The sequence below is a fragment of the Cephus cinctus genome, unplaced genomic scaffold (assembly GCF_000341935.2).
Source record: "Cephus cinctus unplaced genomic scaffold, Ccin1 Ccin1_scaffold0689, whole genome shotgun sequence".
Classification (NCBI taxonomy): domain Eukaryota; kingdom Metazoa; phylum Arthropoda; class Insecta; order Hymenoptera; family Cephidae; genus Cephus; species Cephus cinctus.
The window spans coordinates 724,706-730,703 of NW_014333312.1; the positions used below are offsets into that span (position 1 = coordinate 724,706).

At 45.9% G+C, this 5,998-nt stretch overlaps 1 long non-coding RNA gene across 1 annotated transcript; it reads left to right on the forward strand.

The window, feature by feature from the left end:
• The first annotated feature begins 294 nt into the window (after positions 1-294).
• Positions 295-5,111, forward strand: LOC112494640. Its single transcript, XR_003060275.1, has 4 exons — positions 295-508; positions 982-1,374; positions 1,447-4,075; positions 4,308-5,111. It is a non-coding gene; the product is annotated as an uncharacterized LOC112494640 (long non-coding RNA).
• Positions 5,112-5,998: the final 887 nt, after the last annotated feature.

Genomic DNA, 5,998 nt, shown 5'->3' on the forward strand with positions numbered 1-5,998 from the left:
AATTGCTCGCTCGCGGGAGTAGCGAAGGACGCGGACGGATTATCAGCTGCCGAAGTGGAAGATGAGAAAAGGAGGAGCAGGAGGAGGAAGAAGAAGAGGAAGAAGAAGAAAGAGAAGAAACCATAAGGCTTGATCTTGGCGCCGAAGTCAATGCAGCGATGACCAATTGGATCGATGAGCTTGGAGCGATGGAGAACGAATGTCATCCGTTCTACGGTGTGGATGAGGCTTAAGGAATTTATAAACGCGAAACCAATAACGTCGATTCCGATAGCGCATTCCGTGTGTTCTCGAACGATTCATCATACAGTGTATGTAGAGACGTACACGTATGCCGGTTGTAAATACTTGAGTATCCGTGGGCACTGGCGAGTAGAGCCGTGTGGCAAGACACTGATTGAATTGAAGTAATATCAGGAGCAGTGAGTAATGGTCGTTGAGGATTCAAATGTGGCCCTGTCAGTGATTTGTGTGTGTGTACGGATCAGATAGTGTGTAGTCATGCCAGGTGATTATATCGCATTATATGAGAAGTCTGCTACTGTGTACTCAGCCCTCACGGAACGGGCTCAGCTTCTTCTCTGCTTGACGATGAGGAACTATTGTCCACTAGCTTTGCCAACTGTTCCTGAGATTCTCTACCAATCTGCCTGTCTTCCATTCTCCTACCTGCTTGCCTCCGTCTCTCTTGGGCTTCATTCCCATTCGTATTTCTTATCGAGCTCTCGAGATCCTCTTGCAAATCTTCCAACACTTCACTCGGACATCTTTTATTCATTTTTAATGACGTGCAGGAATATTATTATAGAGAACCAATTGATTCTAATAGGATTTTATTAAGCTTTTATTCAATAAACTCAGGTAGCGCGTGGTCGATCGATTCGCAAACGAAATACTTCCACTAGTCATTCTACTTGATAATTATTTAGACTATGACGATATGCGTTTTTGTATTTAATGAATATTATCTTTGTTCTACAGATTCCTAATTCTCCGGAGAATATATATATTGACGTAAAACCTGCAGTTATACCAAGTTCAAGTGGACACTGGATCTCCTTGAGTATCGTGTCAATAAGATCCCTGCCGGACGTATAGGATCTGCCCGGGTGGTCCAGAAGTCCCAGGCACATAGGGCCCAAGAGAGGAGCCACCAGCCGTAGAAGCAAGCGCCCCTTTATCTGCCTGACGCGTAAGACAATGTGGCCCTCCGCATCTGATTGATACGCGATACTATCCACCTATCATAACACCATGCCACCAGCTATACCCAGTGCTCAGATTAAATGTATACAAAAAATACTAAGCATCGAATCCGGCTATGAAGGGAGAAATAAAATATGTTAATTCTTCAAGTTTAACGATTCTTTTCAAGTAAGTTCTTTATTTTCTTTAATCGATATATATCCGATCGTACGAGTCTTATTTAATCAGATTATTCCACAGGTCATTGAATCCATCTACGATAAGGAACACCCGGTAGATCAACCGAGTCGGTACTCACCGTCAACCGGTCCAATGATATCTCTGATGTCTCGGCGATGATTTATTCGACGTAAGATGGCTGACTTGGGTTACCCATGAGCCAGGGCGTAAGTACTCTAAACAGAAGCTATTGTGAACGTCCGCACGAGATGGACATACCCCACGCAAGCCTGGATCTCGAATGGCGAAGCGGTGAAGTGGCTGTCCGTGCAAGAGCATACGAGACTCTGCGTTTGATTATCAGTCCCGGATTAGTGGTTACTTATTGTAACCTTTGACATGCGAGCACTCGGATAAAATGTCTGAACGATCAACGATAAGATTTTGAACATAACTCATCGGTCTTAAGTCTTCCGTCTCCTAAGTTCCTCGTAGACAAATGTAGATATTTGCTGCTCCTATCCAGAGTCAGATCGTATCCCAAGAACGATCATAGTCAATTGATCTGGAGTCTAAGGCATTCTTAAGATAAATACTTTACTCTCTACAGAATTCATGTGACCTATAGTGTACGATGATGTTTATTTATATCAATAGCTTTATTATGCATATGACGAGAACCACCAGATAATTGAAGAAGACCCATGCAGGAAGAGGAATCAGTGAGTCGTTCCGGAAGTCGCAGTATGGCCGTGGATACGCCCCAAACAATACAGAATAATTAACCATTGGCAGACCTCAAATTTCTATCGTGCAGACATCTGAGCGGGTATGGATAATGATATGTGTGTATTTACCATGGCGAAGTCTCGGGTCATCCGTGATTACATGGTATCGGTATCGTACAATGCGAAGGGATTCCCAGTGGTTCCCTTAACCACCTCCGCGAGCGTCGAGACGTCCAGCATCCGTCCGGCCACGAAGGGTGTGTCCCGGTATGGATGAATGGTTGGCTATCTTATTGAGCTATCAATGCTCTGACTTAACCCTTTGCCTTGGCCAACACAATCCCCCTGGCGAACCTTTGATCTTTACCGACACCGCGCCGGTAACTATATGTTGCATTATGACTTCACTGCACTTATTATTGCTCGCTACACTACTGTTACTCGCAGTGGTTCTCAGATCGATGCCAATTCTATAAATTTTTTTGTAATTGCAATTTCCACCAGATACAAAGTTGCCTCTAGAAGCCCTAAGCGTGAAGAAACCACCAAAGACCATCAACTGCTCTCCCAATGCTCACCAGCCCTCGTAAACCATCACCGTGTACCACCGCAAGAGCAATCGAGAAGAAGAACCGACAGAGTGAAAATGGAGGAGAGTCGCAAAAGGCGAAGCCATAAACAGAACCAATAAAATATTATATACGCGTAAAGGGCTCACGGACAAACGGGCATATAGTGTGGCCCGTCCAAGAGCGGGAGGGGCGAAAAGGGCGTGAGGGTGAGAGGGTATAATAACAGCTGCAACGTATAATTGCCTGAACGATTGAATTTCTATATTACCGCGAAGTAAGAGCCGTAAGACGTATGGCCCTTGAAAATCGTTTCTACGCGCTGCGACTGTTAGCCCTCGTTGCAACAAGATGACTGCGACTCGTTTATAAGTATCTCGATAGAGATTTAGTAGGTGGTACCAGGTCCGTTGAATTAGTTGGGATCGTTCAGCGCTGTTGTTTTGGACCAAGTTGCCATCGAAATACGAATGAACGCGATGCGCGCCATAACGTCACGGTGGATTCGAGCCAAACGTTACGAGACGGCCGGCAATGAGTTACCGGGCGGAGACTATAACTCGCCCAGTGATATACGACTGTATCTCGGTACCATTTGGCAGACGTAGATATATTATACGCATTCCGCCTCGACGTGAATTTATTTATTCTATAATTATCGCGTACAATTGGTAATGCGTTCCGTGCGCGTCAGAGGGTTACCGCTCACTCGGTGCCCATTTTCGGAAGCTACGAAAACCCGAAAGCTCTTCTCTCATATATATACATCCTTTTTCCCATCTCCGTTCATTTCATATACAAGCGGCCCCCCGTCTACCCTCCCTTTTGTATCACGAGAAAGCACGAAAAGCTGCCTACGTCAATATCCGGCACTCGAAGATCAGGTCCGGTTACGTCGAGGGTATTATTTGCAATGCTTTTCAGGGCATTAATATTACCAGTATTACGCCATTAGCACGTCTGAGTTACGGTACGTACAGTCAAGGCACGCTTCTCTCGTCTTGTACGAGCCTGGACCGACCTTCGAAACCTTCATGCAAATAGATATGTAAGCTTACAGTGTAATCCTGCATCCTTCAAGAGGACCGCTGTCCAGAGGACGAAGAAGCTTATTCCACAAGAGCAAGGTGAAAGGTGCAGCTAGGTTGATCTTGGTAGCACTGGAACATTCGAGGCTAGCCCTAAGGCTACGTAACCAAGTGCCTGGCAGAAGGGTTACGGAAGGCTGAAGAACCAGGAGAAGTGAGGTTTGAAGGAGTAATGGCATGGGGGGTATGACCAATCAATTACTAGTAGTGCAGCGGCCCCACACACAGCACCAATATTACCGGGACCATTACCTTTCGCCTGCTACACCTTCCCGGCCATAGAGGCCGGATGCTCGCTTACAAATTCTCCCCTTGAGATGAACAGGTAATTCACGTTACATTAGGCCTCACCGAAAAAAATCAGTGGTATCATGATATTTCTGTAGAGTGTCAATCGGTACCAGTTTGCTAATGGAATTATACCGAGACTTTTTATTCATTTCAGATCTACCGTACAGTAGCTATTCTGATTGATGTAGATTCGAGTAATTTACTTGTGGGTTCGATCAGTGTAGTTCTATTTTGTATGATCTTACAGCTACGTTTTATTCTTGCAGGTGAAGCATCCAGGCTGGATTTTGCAAGGATGTTTTGTAAATGCTTAACCGGGGATCGCCAACGTCGTTTCGCCCCAGGCACGTCCGATGCGTCCCAGGCTGCAACGGGAACGGCGAACCGAAGCTATCGAACGGAACACGAAGACGCTGGCTCCGAGAAGATATTTTAATTATCGTCCGCACGATCTTTCTTGCTTTATGGTCCAATTACTAAATCCGCCCGCGACACGGCTCCACGCTCTTTGAAAATTACGCCCCTGTTCTCTTCTCTGGTCCGAAGACTCTTCCCATTCGTGTGGGCATGGATCACGCGGGGGTTGGAGATGATGTTTGTATTTGGTACGCTTTATGTTTTCTTAAGTTTCTCGTAGAAGAGAAGGAAGCGAACGACGACAGAATGTTTGTTTAGGGTAATGCAATTGTTTAAAAAGAAGTGTAACGTACGTATAAGCTTGACGCAGCGTCATTCAGATTCAGCGAGTGAGAAGCTTGCGGCACTGATTCTCCGACTGCTTGATCTATTTTGGCCATTTTTCATACAGCGTAATAGCGCCGATAAATCAAATTAAACATGATGTTAGTGTGGAGAGCGCGTGCGCCTCGCACGGTCCAGGGCCCTCTAAATCATTGGTAGGCATAACGCATTGGGAGGATCAAAGGAGCGCGAGCACTCGCGGCCGTCTTCCTTTTTATTTCTATCATTACCGGCTATAATTACACTTAAGCTCAGTCTATTTACCTTCTCAAAATTGTACCTCTAATCGAAAGCGTCCGCAATTTTCACTGTTTTCAATAATCATTTTTCAGAATTGATTCCACAGTGTATCGTGGTTTTGTTTCTGGGCTCCCGCTATGTCCGTCTCTCTCTCACTCCCGTAACTCCCTATAGCCCCGTCTCTCTCGCTCCCACAGACAGCATACAAAACTTCCAATACCCGAAAACAATATCGACCGATGACACTCAGCCAGTAGAAAAATCTTGTATCATAGAAAATTCTTATAATTACGAATTCCGAAAACACATGTCGCGTAATATATTCCAGTAAAAAGAAATCTGAATTTACGAATCGTTCCGCGAGTCGCCTAAGTAAAGGAAATGGTTGTCCGGTCCAAGTCGTAATGCACGCATCGCAAAGCTCCAGCGTTCTGGAGGTTACTCTGATTTATAAGACAGTCTCCTACACGGGCTATGAAGTAGAATGCCGAACAACATCATCCACGGAGATGCTCCTCCTCGTGGTACCCTGAGAGATCGCTTCGGTTCTCGGAACCGTCTTTGAGACTCGGGACACCCGGGAGCACGCGCGTCCGCGTTGCGTATGCGCCATTACGCGTGAATCGCAAGATACGTGTGTCTCTTGGACGGTATGTTGGATAGTGCGTGCGTGCATAGATGTATATGCATGTACTGATGCGTGCGTGCGTGCGTGCGTGCGTGCATTGCTATGCGTTGAGACGAAAGGGGTCCATACCAACAAAGTACGGCAGCACCTGCTTCGCAGTTCATCATCCTGGGTGTCACCCACGCTACTTTACTGCACTACGAACCGTGTTATGCATCCGTGAGACACTACTCATGAGGATCTATGGCGAGATTTTAAAAGCGATCGAGATTTCCGGCAAATCGACCCCAGGAGATTCCATGGTCTAGGCAAATTTGTAACGTCCTTGGATTCGGGTAGCTTATCTTG